The 17401-nt window shown below is 46.6% G+C and overlaps 1 protein-coding gene across 5 annotated transcripts in view; it reads right to left on the bottom strand.

Annotated features, from left to right (window-relative positions):
- The window catches only part of CRTAC1 (cartilage acidic protein 1), a 1057458-nt gene that overhangs the window by 213198 nt on the left and 826859 nt on the right, over positions 1-17401 (bottom strand). The gene's annotated exons all lie outside the window — the stretch shown is intronic.

Below are 17401 nucleotides of genomic sequence, written 5' to 3'. Positions count from 1 at the left end.
GAACAGTAGACGCGTCGTAGGAACCAGCTGCGACTTTGGAATATTCAGAATCCAGCCGTGCTGTTGTAGCACTTCCCGCGATAGTGCTACTCCGACGAACAACTGCTCCCTGGACCTCGCCTTTATAAGGAGATCGTCCAAGTACGGGATAATTATTTCGGCCATTACCTTGGTAAATACCTCGGTGCCGGGGACAGACCAACGGCAACGTCTGGAATTGGTAATGACAATCCTGTACCACAATATTGAGGTACTCCTGGTGAAGAGGGTAAATAGGGACATGCAGGTAATCATCCTTGATGTCCAGTGATACCATGAAATTCTCCAGGCTTGCAATAATCGCCCTGAGCGATTCCATTTTGAACTTGAACCTTCGTATATAAGTGTTCAAGGCTTTCAATTTTAGAATGGGTCTCACCGAACCGTCTGGTTTCGGTACCACAACATTTTGGAATAGTAACCCCGGCCTTGTTGAAGGAGGGGTACCTTGCTTTCACCTGCTGGAAGTACAGCTTGTGAATTGCCGCCAGTACTACCTTTCTCCGAGGGCAGCCGGCAAGGCTGATGTGAGGTAACGGCGAGGGGCAGTCGCCTCGAACTCCAGCCTGTATCCCTGTGATACTATTTGCAGAACCTAGAGATCCACCTGTGGGCAAGCCCACTGGTCCCTGAAGTTCCCGAGACGCGCCCCTACCGCACCTGTCTCCACCTGTGGAGCCCCAGCGTCATGCGGTGGACTCAGAGGAAGCGGGGGAAGATTTTTGATCCTGGGAACTGACTGCTGGTGCAGCTTTTTTCCTTCTTCCCTTGTCTCTGTGCAGAAAGGAAGCGCCTTTGACCCGCTTGCTTTTCTGAAGCCGAAAGGACTGTACCTGAAAATACGGTGCTTTCTTAGGCTGTGAGGAAACCCGAGGTAAAAATGTTTCTTCCCAGCTGTTGCTGTGGATACGAGGTCCCAGAGACCATCCCCAAACAATTCCTCACCCTTATAAGGCAGAATCTCCATGTGCCTTTTGCAGGCAGCATCACCTGTCCACTGCCGGGTTTCTAATACCCTCCTGGCAGAATGGACATTGCATTAATTCTGGATGCCAGCCGGCAAATATCCCTCTGTGCATCCTTTATATATAAGACAACGTCTTAAATATGCTCAATGTTAGCAAAATATTATCCCTGTCTTAGCGTATTAATATTATCTGACAGGGTATCAGACCACGCTGCAGCAGCCCTATTTATGCTGAGGCAATTGCAGGTCTCAGTATATAACCTGAGTGTGTAAATACAGACTTCAGGATCGCCTCCTGCTTTTTATCAGCAGGTTCCTTCAAGGTGGCCGTATCCTAAGACAGCAGTGCCACCTTTTGACAAACGTGTGAGCGCCTTATCCACCCTAAGGGATATCTCCCAACGTGACCTATCCTCTGGCGGGAAAGGGTACGCCATCAGTAACTTTTTAGAAATTACCAGTTTCTTATCGGGGGAAACCACGCTTCTTTACACACTTCATTCATTCATCTGATGGGGGAACAAAACACTGGCTGCTTTTTCTCCCCAAAAATAAAACCCCTTTTATGTGGTACTTGGGTTCATGTCAGAAAATGCGTAACACATTTTTCATTGCCGAGATGATGTAACGGATGTTCCTAGTGGATTGTGTATATGTCTCAACCTCGTCGCCACTGGAGTCAGACTCCGTGTCGACATCTGTGTCTGCCATCTGAGGTAACGGGCGTTTTTTGAGCCCCTGATGGCCTTTGAGACGCCTGGGCAGGCGCGGGCTGAGAAGCCGGCTGTCCCACAGCTGTTACGTCATCCAGCCTTTTATGTAAGGAGTTGACACTGTCGGTTAATACCTTCCACCTATCCATCCACTCTGGTGTCGGCCCCACAGGGGGCGACATCCCATTTATCGGCCTCTGCTCCGCCTCCACGTAACCTTCCTCATCCAACATGTCGACACAGCCGTACCGACACACCGCACACACACAGTGAATGCTCTGACTGAGGACAGGACCCCACAAAGTCCTTTGGGGAGACAGAGAGAGAGTATGCCAGTACACACCAGAGCGCTATATAATGCAGGGATTAACACTATAACTGAGTGATTTTTCCCCAAATAGCTGCTTGTATACATATATTGCGCCTAAATTTAGTGCCCCCCCTCTCTTTTTAACCCTTTGAGCCTGAAAACTACAGGGGAGAGCCTGGGGAGCTGTCTTCCAGCTGCACTGTGAAGAGAAAATGGCGCCAGTGTGCTGAGGGAGAAGCCCCGCCCCTTTTTCAACTGACTTTCTCCCGCTTTTTCTGGAATACTGGCAGGGGTAATTTTACATCTATATAGCCTCTAGGACTATATATGATGTAGATTTGCCAGCCAAGGTGTCATATATTGCCCTCAGGGCGCCCCCCCCAGCGCCCTGCACCCATCAGTGACCGGAGTGTGAGGTGTACATGAGGAGCAATGGCGCACAGCTGCAGTGCTGTGCGCTACCTTGGTGAAGACCGAAGTCTTCTGCCGCCGATTTTCCGGACTCTTCATGCTTCTGGCTCTGTAAGGGGGACGGCGGCGCGGCTCCGGGAACGAACACCAAGGTCGGGTCCTGCGGTCGATCCCTCTGGAGCTAATGGTGTCCAGTAGCCTAAGAAGCCCAAACTACCACCTGTTAGGTAGGTTCGCTTCTTCTCCCCTTAGTCCCTCGCTGCAGTGAGTCTGTTGCCAGCAGATCTCACTGTAAAATAAAAAACCTAAATATACTTTCTTTCTAGGAGCTCAGGAGAGCCCCTAGTGTGCATCCAGCTCAGCCGGGCACAGAAATCTAACTGAGGTCTGGAGGAGGGTCTTAGTGGGAGTAGCCAGTGCACACCAGGTAGTCCTAAAGCTTTCTTTAGTTGTGCCCAGTCTCCTGCGGAGCCGCTAATCGCTAATCCCCATGGTCCTTACGGAGTCCCAGCATCCACTTAGGATGTCAGAGAAATAATGTTAATAAATAGACCCCCTGTTGTAGAACAGCCATTTCCACATGTTATAAGGTCAGATTTAATTTGCTAAATAGATCTCTTAGTGGCCTATTTATCACCATCCGCATCCAGGATGCGGATGACAGGTGATAAAATCGCCCAAACTCGCACTGCGATAATTGATTAAAGTTCTGTCCCTGCGATGCCTCTTCGCAGCATCATCGGGTATTTTTTGTAAAAATTACCCGATGTCCTGCTGCGCATGTGCCGCCCCCGCCGACATCGATGCTACCGCCGCCACCCGGTCGACCCCCCATCGCGACTACCCCCGCGCACCGTGGACCTCATCCCAGAAGATCAATATACTCACCTGTCCAGGGAGCCGGTCCGCGCTGCTTCAGGAGGCTGTCGGGCGCCGGGTCCTTCTCCTGCGCTGTGACCCCCGGTGCTGTAAAGGGCGCTGCCGTTTTGCAGCGTCACTTTACTGCAATGGAGTCACAGCGCAGCGGACACCGGCTCCCTGGACAGGTGAGTATGTTTTTTTTTTTTTTAAAGGGTGCACATCACAGTGCTGCCCTGTGAACTCGCCAGCCTGAGCTGGTGAGATTATCACAGGACACACTGCGGCATTTTTTCACTTTTTTTTTTTTAGTAAATTTGGTCACATCACATTTCCCATTATAAGTATGGGGAATGCGATGTGGGTTACTAAAAAAAAGGTGAAAAAAGGGTTTGGAGCAGATTTTCATGAAAACTGCTCCAAATGCCCTTTAATACATTCAGGTGATACTAAAATAATGTGAAAAGGGTGTGAAAACAGAAAACCCCCTTATACACATTATTTTAGTAAAAATAATGTTAATAAATAGACCCGTTAGCATATTAATTTATGTGATTGATCTATTTTATATTCAAATAAAAATACCTTTTTCTTCTTTTTAGCATCTTCCCGTTGATCAATACACACAAACATTCTAATTAGTAATCATTTATTGCATTATATGATCTATGTGATATATTGGTGAAATCTGACTTGGGACGTGATATGTTGGTGAAATCTGGTACTATGGGGGTCATTCTGACCCGATCGCACGCTGCACTTCTTCGCAGCCGTGCGTTCGGGTCGGAACTGCGCAAGCGCAGCAGCCGCATTGCGCAGGCGCGTCATTGCCCGGTGACAGCGCGAACTAAGAAAGCAGTCGCAGCGGCGACCGCAAGAAGATTGACAGGAGGAAGGCGTTCTGGGGCGTCAACTCGCCGTTTTCTGGGAGTGGTTCGGCGAATGCAGGCGTGTCCAAGCGTTGGGAGGGCGGATGTCTGACGTCAATTCCAGGACCTGCATCGATGGATCGATCGCACAGGGTAAATAAGTATTACCCTGGTCTAGTTCTACACAAAACTTTTTTTGCATAGCAGGGCTGCACAAGCGTTCGCAGCCTTCCTATGCAAAAAAGCCTTCCCCCATAAGCGGCGTCGAGTTGATCGCACAGGCAGCAAAAAGTTGCTACATGCGATCAACTCGGAATGACCCCCCGTGGCCCAGATTTATGAAGCCTTGGAGAGTGATAAATTGCACGGTGATTAAGTACAAACCAATCAGCTCCTAACTGCCATGTTACAGGCTGTGTTTGATAAATGACATTTGAGAGCTGATTGGTTGGTACTTTATCACGTGATCTTGCAATCCCTGCACATTTTACTTCTATAGCAAACAATATAAATTCTATGTGATTTCTATTCATTCATTCGTCCTCCGTTCATACATATTAGTGGGAGACCACATTTCTCAATTCTACATGGCATGGAAATATACCGGTTTAAATACCCAGTGCCCATCCCTACACCTGCGTGCATGTATAAATCACCCACATGCAACAACGAGGCTCTGTTGTGTAAGACAAGTTACTTTAATTATGTTAAAGGGGAAATGTTTTGTGATAAATGGTGACAGAAAACTATTCTTAGACCCTTGATCGCGCTTGCGGTGAAAAGGGTGCGTGGTCCTATATAGATGGGGCGTGACCTCGTGGTGATCCCGAGATCGTCAGTCCTGAGGCGTGCCCAGCATTTCCGGAAATGCTGAGCTGTACTGGGCTGTTCCCGGAGACAGTCTTCCTGTGTTGTTAGCTCCTCTTCTATGACAGGGGCCGGGTGCTGTAGGAGACTTTCACACTGCAGCACCTGGCTCCTGTCACTGCGGAGGTGCTGACATTTTGGTGTCACCCCTTCCAAGTGTCACACTCTGTTGCGGGCCGCAACCCCAGCACCCTACTTGTGACAAGGGCAACACGGATGGTATGACCGTTAGCATTACTGCCTCACATCACTGAGGTCATGGGTTTGATTCCCACCATGGCTCTGTGTGGAGTTTGTATTTCCTCCCCCGTACTTGAGTGGGTTTCCTCTGGGTACTCCGGTTTCATCCCACACTCCCAAAATATACTGGTAGGTTAATTGGCTCCCAACAAAATTAACCCTAGTGTGAATGTGTCTGCTTGTACATGTGGTAGGGAATATAGATTGTAAGCTCCACTGGGGCAGGGACTGATGTGAATGGCCAAGTATTCTCTGTTAAGCGCTGCAGAATATGTGTGCGCTATATAAATAACTGGTAGTAAAAATACTACTACTACTACTAATAATAATAATAAAGGTGTTTCCAATCTTCAGATAACATTAATCTAGTCTCTTAAACATACAGTGCACACGTCTAACTTTTATTAAACCAGTGGCTTTTTTCATCTTCTTTTTGTTTTTCTCAGATCAAAAAGTGCCATTGCCTAGTATTTTCAATTCCCCAGGTATTCACGACGAAGCTGTTCTCTACATTCAGGGATTACAGCAGAGCTGTCTCATATCCATGAGCGTGGAAAATAAACAACTATTGACATATATACACGACTAATAACTAAGTACTGAATGGAGCTACAAAGAAAAAGCAAAGCATTGTATAAAAGCTGCGTGAGGGAACATGCAAGACAATAGATTAACATTATCTGAAGGTGTAAAACACATTTAAGGCCTTAACAATTTGACAGCTTTTTCTTGCCATTAATACTTCTTGCAAAGCATATAAGCGCACTGGCGTGTGTATAAGTGCAATTTATTTCATAGCCTCATTTTTAATGCATGATAAATGACAGGGTACTATATAGAATAATAAAACACAATACAGCTACAGAAATGTAGACATAGTCACATAACAATTATGACAAGTGACAACATTTAATTTCAGTTTCCTCTTTCTGTGTTAGGACCATAAATGTTTGAGATACATTTTATTCTGAATAAATAGTATATCAACAGCCTGCGCTTCAGTTGATATATGTTTGATGTCTCACGTGATCTGCTCCTATATTAATAACTTTTGAAATTCTGCCATAAAACGGGATGGCAACACATACACCTGGTGTGAAATAATTTTCTGCTGTTCTGTTCATGTGTAACTATATATATACTGTATATAGCTGTGCATTGCAGATGCCATACTTTATCTCCAAAGGTGCAAATTACAAATAAATATACACACACTCTAGAACACAGTAGGAGAAAATTGAAATTGGTCTCATTTGCAAGTTTTGCAGGCATAAAAATAAATTATCTATATTGAACTATACATAGGATTGCTGAGGTAGTCAGTATATACTAAAAATACATTCTTCCAATTTAGGTTTTACAGCTCATCCATACGATCGACGCAACAAAGGCTGCAATTTGCAGAAATTAGCAATCACTCACAATTCTTCAAGTCTTTTACTGGCGTGTACAGTGGTATGGAGTGCTCAGGGAGGCAATAAAATATTGCAAGATTTTCATTCAAATAAAATAATGTTCTGAGTTGTTGCATGCCGTTCTAAATTACATTTTCAGGATCAGGATAAAAAAATTCCATTAGCCAATTCTTTTGTCATATGAGGTTGACTGCACGGTCAATTTTAAGGATGCTCTGAGCTTGGATGCCTCCTGTTCACCAACATGCATGAAGCCTACAGTAGTTGATGTTTTAAGCCTAGATGATGTTACTCTGTTCACACCTCATTCCAGATGTTATACACCTGAGAAACATGCATTCTGTCAAATACGGTGCAATACAACAAGCAGCATCACATGAATACCATAGCACTAATTGAAGGAACATACGTTTGCAATGTGAAATGTACATTTTCATGCAAATTTAGGATTCCACTTTTGCCGGGAGACATGACAAGAGCCCATCCTGGCGAAGTGATAGCTTACGGTAACTGCGCTTGTGTTTACTAGTGTATGCATCATCAGAGGCCGACGGAGAGGGATCGGGAGGACCCCACTCCTAAACAAATTGGCAATATAGTAACCCACAGGCTATGGCCATCTCAGATGGTGTTAGCTGTCTGGACCAAGCTTTAGTATGCTTTGCATTCCGGAGGTTGAAAATTAGCATCATTTTTACAGAGAGAATATTTGTTATGAATACTCCTTGACCCTGGCCTATTGAAGCTTACAGTCTAAAAAACCCTAACAGAGACTCACTAGGGTTTATATTTCTCACGAATGATGTAACTATACCTGTATGCAGAGTTTGGGAAACCGGAGTCCCCGAAGGAAACCCATGCAAAGACAAGGAGAACGTGCAAACTCTGCACATATCGGCCGTAGTTGGATTCAATATGACCATTTAATAATGTCATACTCATAATGCCGTCCCTTTTATGTCCTGAATTTACTCTGTTAGACTTATACATAACCATATATTATTCAGGCATACAGTACTCCACAACAGATATCCTAGATGTGGGACATACAGTACAATGACATATGCAGTACATACATATAACTACCTACTTATGCTACTGTGCCAGTGTCGGACTGGGGCATGAAGGGCCCACCGGGGCCGTTGTAGGGGCCCATGCTTAAAGGTGTGGCCAGGCCCCTCTGGGACATGGCCAGCCATCACATAGGTTTGGCTAACTATTACAGAGTACATGTTCTGTGCCCCTTGGTAAATATATAATAAACCATATTCTTGTGAAGTATAATGTAACATAAGTATAATGCATAATTCAAGTGCACTAGGATAGAGCCTGGAACCTAAGCCCTAGAGGAGGAGGAGGACCCACAGGCAGTGGGGACCACCAGTGATATCCCCTGTTCCCCTGTGGGCTAGTCTGACCCAGACTGTGCCAAACTTGCCATGTGTACACCTCTGCATATGGCCATAAATGCTTTATTTTTACGTGCAACTTTTTTTTTTTGATCACCAATAATACCACCAAACTCTGCAACAGGCCCTGAGTGGAATGTATGCAACACACCCCGTTGGATGTCTTTCAGAGCGACTTCCATTTATTATACCACAGTTACAAATGCCAGACGCATGAAGCCAATACCAGTGGGTAAAAGGCATAAGGCTAGGCTGGGGAGAAATCATCCCAAGCAAGGGGCAGGGCGGAGGGGAAGCGGTTGAAATACCACTAGTCGGGATCCCGAAGGTTATGATGCTGATGCCGGAACCCTGACTAGCGGTGAAATGCCACCGTCGTAATACCGGCGCCACAGCCTATTCTCCCTCTGAGGGTGTCCACGGCAGTGTGGCTCCGCAGCCGGCATTACGGCGCATGAATGACAGCCGGGATCCTGTCCGCCGGTGTTTCATACTGATCCTGTACTGAGCAATCTAGGATGAGATGTGTCAAACCTTATAAAATGGACAAGTGGAGGTGGTGCACATACAGTAATAACCAGTGCTGAAAGTAGGGTGGTACGGGGTGGTACGGAGTACCATTAAGAAATATGGTGGTGGTACGCAGTACCACCAGCCCACCACTGGGCTCGTAATTTATAAGGGGCATTCTTGTGTGTGGGACATAAAATGGTGTCAGTGGCATAACTGTGTGTGGCATAATATGTAATAGGCATTACGGTGTGTGGTATAATATGTAAGATATTATGGTGTGTGGCATAATGTGTAATGTGTGTTATGGTGTGTGGCATAATATGTAATAGGCATTACGGTGTGTGGTATAATATGTAAGGCATTACAGTGTGTGGCATAATGTGTAATGGGCATTACGTGTGTGGCATAATGTGTAATGGGTGTTACGGTGTGTGGCATAATGTGTAATGGGTGTTACGGTGTGTGGCGTAATGGGTGTTACGGTGTGTGGCATAATGTGTAATAAGCATTATGGTGTGTAATGGGTGCAACAGTGTGTGGCATAATGTGTAATAAGCATTACGGTGTGTGGCATAATGTGTAATAAGCATTACGGTGTGTAATGGGTGTTACGGTGTGTGGCATAATGTGTAATAAGCATTATGGTGTATGGCATAATGTGTAATGGGTGTTACGGTGTGTGGCATAATGTGTAATAAGCATTATGGTGTATGGCATAATGTGTAATGGGTGTTACGGTGTCTGGCATAATGTGTAATGGCATTACGGTGTGTGACATAATGTGTAATAAGCATTACAGTGTGTGGCATAATGTGTAATGGGCATTACAGTGTTTGGCATAATGTGACGGGGCATTACAGTGTGTGGCATAATGTGGCCTACCCCTATTGTCATGTAGCCACTCCCTTAGTTTAGTGTGGCCACACCCCCTCATGACACATGGTCTCACCCATTTTTACTATCAGTACCACTACGAAAAAAATTCTACCACTGGTAATAACCAATCAGAATCTAGCTATCATTTATCTAGTACAATCAACAATGTGACAGCTACAATCTAATTGGCTGCTATTGGCAGGCAACACCTCCAGTTGTTCTCTTTAAAGGGCTTAACAAATATCCTCCTAAAAAGAGGGAATAATGTTTACGGAGGGATTTTTTTTTCCTTATACAGTACAATAACCTTCTATTAGGAAAAGATGATATTGCACACACTGGGCCTGATCCCGAGATGGACACAATGTACTGTAGATGAAGGAGTCCACTGTGCATGCATCTGAGTCACACTGCGCATGTGCCGCCATGGACGTGCAACGTCAGTCACCGCAAACATTCATTCCCAAAGTGAGTGAGAGCCAGGCAACGTTTGTGAGAGGTGATGGAGAGTAGCAAATGGAAGGGCTAATTCAGGTTGGATCGCAAATCGGGATCCAACCGGAATTATTGCAATCGCCCTGTGGGCGCATGCACAGCGCCCGTCCTGCGCATGTGTCTGCACTTTCTGCGGGGGGCGCAGAAAATGCGATTGCCTCTGCCTGTCAATCAGGTAGAGGCGGTCACGGGGCGGCAGCGCTCCGTTTCCAGGGTGGAGACGAAGTGTTGCGGGGGCTGAGCTGGACAAACAGGGGGCGGTGCAGCGCAAACGGGGGCTTGGCGGGCTGCGTGACATCACATGCAACTGCCACGATCAGGAACATGGCGGCAGGCCTCCTGCGCCGGCAGGAGGTATCCTCTATTTCTGCTATCAAGCAGAAATTGCGATGCGTTAGCAATTTTTGCTTGTTGAAGTGGGGGAGGCGCCGGTCAGCACGCTTTGCCCTGCGATGGGCGGCCCCCAGCATGCTAGCAAAAGAATTGCAAATTCTGCTTGCAACTCTCATCTCATATCCCTATCTCATATGCAGATACAAGGGCTCCGGCATCTTGCTTCCTACAGCCACGCTTTGCAACCATAAGGTTTGTACGCAAGCAGCAGTTCAGAGACGCTGACAGTGGCTGCAACATTAGCATATTGTCGCACAGCCACTGCATTCAAACTCGCAACTGTGACAGATTTAGCGCACATTTCTGAATCAGGCCCATTGTTCGCTATGGGTGTGGTATTGAAAGTCGACAGTAACTAGGTCGACAATGTCTAGGTCGACCACTATTGGTCGACAGTAACTAGGTCGACAGGGTGTCTAGGTCGACAGGGTGTCTAGGTCGACAGGGTCTTTAGGTCGACATGTTCTAGGTCGACAGGTCAAAAGGTCGACATGAGTTTTAATGTTATTTTGGTGTCGTTTTCTTTGTAGAGTGACCGGGAACCCCAATTAGTGCACCGCGTCCGCTCGCCATGCTTCGGGCATGGTGCCTTCGCTCCGCTACCGCTTCGCTCGGCACAGATTACCGTTCCAATCGTAGTCCACGTGGATCGTTAAGTATGAAAAGGTTCAAAAAAAGAAAAAAATTGTGAAAAACTCATGTGGACCTTTTGACCTGTCGACCTAGAACATGTCGACCTAAAGACCCTGTCGATCTAGACACCCTGTCGACCTAGTTACTGTCGACTAATAGTGGTCGACCTAGACATTGTCGACCTAGTTACTGTCGACTTTCAATCCGGATCCCCTCCGCTATATAGTTAACGGATGGCGGTCGTTAGGTCGACACGCATTAGGTTGACATACATTGGGTCGACCACTAATAGTCGACATGCATTAGGTCAACATGGCCATTAGGTCGGCATGTATTAGGTCGACATGGAAAAAGGTTGACATGAGTTTTTCACAATTTGTTTAATTTTTTGACCTTTTTCATACTTCCATGAGGACTACAATTGGGAACGGTAACCTGTGCCGAGCGTAGCGGTAGCGGAGCGAGGCACATTGCCCGAAGCGAGGGGACACGGTGCACTAATTGGGGTTCCCTATCACTTAACGAAGAAAACGACACCAAAAACAGTAAAAAAACACCTCATGTCGACCTTTTTTCCATGTCGACCTAATGACCATGTCGACCATTAGTGGTCGACCCAATGTATGTCGACCTAATGCGTGCCGACCTAATGAACCACACCCATAGTTAACATTACTTTAAAGTTCTTACAGTATAATAATATAATTACATTATTATTATATTCTCGCCTGTTTTGTTTTCAGTCCCCGCTACTTGCGTGTTGCTCGGCACATCACAGACTACAGGACTACATTATAAAGAGCACAAAGGAGGTGGGGGGATGGGGTTGGTGACCAGTCTTAATACATATCCAGGCACTGAATCCTCTGTGATCTGTGCTTATTAATAATATACTGATAACTATAATTGGAATGTTTCAGCCCTGCACATAAAAGGTTCTATTTCCAAGCACATTTCAGCGATGTGCAATATGGCGAAGTTACCGGAACAAAGCAACAGATCACTCACTTATAAATTATTATTATTTCCACTGGCTGTGAAACGGCTTCCTGACAGCTTATTGTGATAACTAATACATAATTACCTCTGCTTTCCTGCAGCACACACCATAGCAGGGCCGTAACTACGTGTGTGCCAGGTGTGCCTGGCACACAGCGCAGTTGCCCTGAGGGTGCAACGGCCAGCGGCATGTAATGAGTCAAATTGACTCATTACATGCCGCCTCTGCTGTGTGCTGGAGAGGAGAGAGCAGCGTACTGCTGTAGACAGGAATAGTTTTTTTTCCTGCTACAGAATACTGCCAGCGCAGCCACCGGAGCCCCCCTTGTCCTGCCAGCACAGCCACCTGATCCCTCCTCGAGTCTCCCCTCTGGCAGCGCAGCCGACGGATCACTCCTCTGCCAGCAGCAGCAAGGAGACCTCCTTCCACCAGAGACATACTTCCTCTGCTAGCGCGGCCGCCGGAACACTCCTCCCCCTTCTGCCAGCGCGGGCCATGGAGACCAGCACTCCTTCCATCGATCAAACATCAGCACAGTCTGTGTGGCAGCGCAGAGGGAAACTTCACTTGTCTGCTGTAAGGAGGGACACAGAGGGCACAGCGCGCGCCTCTCCTGTGTCTCTCCTGCGTTTCCGGAGTGTCTATTAAATTAAGTGCCCGTTTGTGAGCTCTGATTGGCTCACGAACCGGCACTTCATTTAACAGAGACGCCGGAGACGCAGGAGGGACACAGGAGAGGTGCGCTCTGTGCCCTCCGTGTCCCTCCTTCACAAAGGAGCGGGGGTGAGTTGTACCTGGCACTGTGGGAGCATATTTGGCACTGGGGGAGGGGGAGCATAGTTGGCACTTGGGGGGGCATATGTGGCACTGGGGGAGGGGGAGCATAGTTGGCACTTGGGGGGGCATATGTGGCACTGGGGGGTATATGTGTACCTGGCACTTGGGGGGGGGCATATTTGCATTGGGGGCATGTGTGTACCTGGCACTGTGGGGGAATATCTGGCACTGAGAGGGGCATACGTGGCACTGGGGGAGTTTAAATTGTAAGTTTGAATTGAGGTGTATTCTGTGGATATGTAGGTGTTAATAGTACTGTATGTGTGAAACTACTGGAATCGCTGGCAGAAACACAAAGTAGATAATGCTGCCCTAATGTGTAAAAAGGGGGACGCTGTCTGCCGTAATGTGTAAAATAGGGGACACTGTCTGCCGTAATGTGTAAAAAGGGGACGCTGTCTGCCGTAATGTGTAAAAAGGGAGACGCTGTCTGCCGTAATGTGTAAAAAGGGGACGCTGTCTGCCGTAATGTGTAAAAAAGGGGACGCTGTCTGCCGTAATGTGTAAAAAAGGGGACGCTGTCTGCAGTAATGTGTAAAAAAGGGGACGCTGTCTGCCGTAATGTGTAAAAAAGGGGACGCTGTCTGCCGTAATGTGTAAAAAGGGGACGCTGTCTGACGTAATGTGTAAAAAGGGGGACGCTGTCTGCCATAATGTGTAAAAAAGGGGACGCTGTCTGCCGTAATGTGTAAAAGGGGTGTAGTGGCGCTACTGTGCAGCGTAATTTGAATAATGGAGACTACTGTGCACCGTAATATGAACTGGTATTATTTTGAGGTCACACCCCTTCCCCTTTGAAGCAACGCCCCTATAAAAAAATTGCGCGCCTAAGGTGCGCACTGCCCGATTTTGATGAGGGGGGTTGCGCCGATGCTGTTTCTTGCACACAGCGCTAAAATGTCTAGTTACAGCACTGCACCATAGCTGCAGAGCTGTAACCAGACACACATACAGTGTCGGACTGGGGCATGTAGGGCCCACCGGGGGAATGCAGTGGTAGGGCCCATGTTTAGGGGTGTGGCCAGTCACCTCATTGGCAGAGCGGGTGTGGCCTGCCACCTCATTGGTTTGACTAACCATTAGAGAGTGCAACGTCTGGGCCCCTTCATAAATATATACAGTAAATTCATCTGCTGCATGCATGATAATGTACCAGATTAATAACAGAATGCACTGTAGAAAATACACCATAGTCCAGTATAAGGTATCATATGTATGATGTATAATTCAAGTGCACAGTATGGAACCTGATACTTAGAGCAGGAGGTGGGGCCCCAGGCAGTGGGGCCCACCGGTGTTTTCCCCTGTGGGCCAGTCCAAGCCTGTACACATAGACGAGGAGTGGTTTATTGTCATGTTTTGGGCTGGAGTAAGTACTGCATGGGATTCAGGGATCGTAGGGATTCACCTACAGTGAGTGATATTTTCTAGGTACAATGGTTTATTGATGTTGCATATAAAAATAAGTAAATCCGTAATGGTCTGTAAAGATCAGGGCAATGAAAATGAGCAAATCCGCTTGGATGATTCGGTGAAGGTGATTTTTCCGCTATAACTAAGGCCCTCATTCCGAGTTGTTCGCTCGCAAGCTGCTTTTAGCAGCTTTGCACACGCTAAGCTGCCGCCTACTGGGAGTGTATCTTAGCTTATCAAAATTGCGAACGAAAGATTAGCAAAATTGCGAATAGACACTTCTTAGCAGTTTCTGAGTAGCTCCACACTTACTCGGCAACTGCGATCAGTTCAGTCAGTTTCGTTCCTGGTTTGACGTCACAAACACTCCCAGCGTTCAGCCAGACACTCCTCCGTTTATCCAGCCACTCCCGCGTTTTTCCCAGGAACGCTAGCGTTTTTTCGCACACCCCCATAAAACGGCCAGTTTCCGCCCAGAAACACCCACTTCCTGTCAATCACATTACGATCGCCAGAACGAAGAAAAAACCTTGTAATGCCGTGAGTAAAATACCTAACTGCATAGCAAATTTACTTGGCGCAGTCGCACTGCGGACATTGCGCTTGCGCATTAGCGACTAATCGCTCCGTTGCGAGAAAAATATAACGAGCGAACAACTCGGAATGACCCCCTAAATCCCATGCTTTGCTACATGCAGTGGTGCGGAGGGGGAGGGAAGATACAAATTACCAGGGCCCAGGTCTGATGGAGCGGCCCAGTGGGGCCCCGGGGCCTCATCCCCCTTACCTGGCAGCAGCAGCAGCAGCTGAAAGTCCAGCACACGCTGGACTGCAATGTGGCCATGAAGGTGCTTAAAATACAATTTTTTTTCCAGTGTTTTTTTCTAAGGGTGCATGACCACACCTCCTGTGGTTAGGCCACACCCCCTGAAAAGTACCTGGGCCCATTCCGGCTCTCTACTGCCCTGGCTACATGAACATGTAACTAAACACAGCGGAGGCATCTGTGACAACAATTGCACAGGGAACAGGTGGCATTATATAATATTGAATATATAGAGTAAATAATTCATTAAATATTAATGGTAACACCAACTTTTTCTAAAACACTATGAACCATAATTGCCTATCTGACCCTCTCCATGAGGGATAAAATGCTCTGTTCCTGGACTGTCCTGGTAATGTATGATTGCCATCACCTGTGGTGAAACACCTTTCTTATCAATTAACTAGCTCACCACAGGTGATGGCAATCATACATTACCAGGACAGTCCAGGAACAGAGTATTTTCTCCCTCATGGAGAGGGTCAGGTAGGCAATTATGCTATGAACCCTCGAATAATCAGTGCTCTTTAACCTCTTAGTTTCATTACACTAAGGTAGTTTCCCAACCTCGGCCCTCAAAGCATATTAACAGTCCAGGTTTTAGTGATATCCCAGCTTGAGCACATATGGCTAAATCAACAGAACTGAGGTACTAATTAACTCACCTGTGCTTAAGTATGGGTATTGTTAAAACCTGGACTGTTAGACTGGCCATACACCTAAAGATGGATTGTCTGGTAATGTATGGGAGTATATGACAATTGGCCATTTTCTCCGAAACGCTGGAAAACGTCCTTGAGTAACCTAGTTGGGAACCCCAGCAGTATGGCTTCAGAATTATTTCATTAGATTTTAACCACTTAACTATTTTTTTCCCAAAAAAACCTCATCAGAAATTGTCAGGTTTTTTTTTTGGTATTTAAATACGTTTAGAATGTATGTTTAAAAATATAGTCAAATATTTTATTTAAAAAAATATATATAACTAAGTGATGTTTTGCAATCCACCATGTCCATAGGCCCTTATTGTAAAATCACGAGTCCCAACCCCCAGTTGAAACAGTCCCCCTCACTGCAAAAGATCCCCAGAAGTATCCAGGGGCGTTTCAACAGAGGAGGGGGCCCGTGTGCACCTCCAGGTGGGCCCTCTCCTCTGTACGGCGCTGTAGTCTCCGGAAACATGGCGCCCATCATGATCTGGAGACCGATTTGGCTACTGCGCCATTTTAGTGGCGATTTCCGCCGCGATCGCAGCGCACAACGCTGGACTCCGGAAAGGTAAGTATTAAAATGGGTGCAATGTGTGCAGTGTGGGCCCCCCCTGGACCCAGGGGCCCGCATAGTACACCGCACACATTGCACCATTTATAGAAACGCCATTGGAAGTATCATTTCCCCATAGTTATAATAGATCTCAGTGGCAGAGCCCTGCCACCCCCACCACCCCCACAGTGTCAATAAACCCCACTGTACTAATGCCTCACCTCCCATGTGTCATTTTATATGCAAGTGTACAGTATATTATTAATACATCCCCCCCCCCCCCCCAACCTCGTAGTCATAAACCACCATCTATACCTCACAGTGCCCCCTCCCACTGTGGCATAGTCTTGCCCCCTCATCTTACTGCTGAGCGCAGTGGTGCGTGGGGCACAGAGGACTGATCATCAGAACTCCCGCTGCAGCTGGTCTCTGCACACACACAGCGATTAGCATAGTAACATAGTAATTGAGGTTGAAAAGAAGCACAATGCCCATCGTGTTCAACCTGTATTTTTAAGTTGAGTTGATTTTACTGTACCTGCTGAAGAATGTTAACTACAAATCATGTTTCAATCAGAAATTCATCCAATCCCCTTTTAACTGCATTTACAGAGTCCGCCATTACCACCTTCCCTGGCAAGGAATTCCAAATCCTTATTGCCCTAACAGTGAAGAACCCTTTCCTCCGTTGCGTACGGAATTTTCTCTCCTCCAGCCTCAGCGAGTGCCCACGTGTCCTAAACAGAGTTCTTTTAATAAATAATTCCTCTGATAACTCTTTGTAGTGCCCCTTTACATATTTGAAGATATTAATAATGTCTCCTCTAAGACGCCTCTTTTCCAGTGTATACATATTTAACCTAGTAAGCCTTTCCTCATAATCCAGTCCCTCTAGGCCTTTTACTCAATTTAGTAGCTCGCCTTTGAACCCTTTCGAGTTCACCGATATCTTTTTTTATACCGTGGTGCCTAAAACTGAACACAATATTCCAGGTGCGGACGTACCAATGATTTGTACAGTGGCAGGATTACATCCTCGTCCCCTGTCTCAATT

This window comes from Pseudophryne corroboree, chromosome 3 (genome assembly GCF_028390025.1).
Source record: "Pseudophryne corroboree isolate aPseCor3 chromosome 3, aPseCor3.hap2, whole genome shotgun sequence".
Taxonomy (NCBI): Eukaryota; Metazoa; Chordata; class Amphibia; order Anura; family Myobatrachidae; genus Pseudophryne; species Pseudophryne corroboree.
Note: the sequence above shows the minus strand (reverse complement) of the source record. Positions and strands in the feature narration are given on the sequence as shown.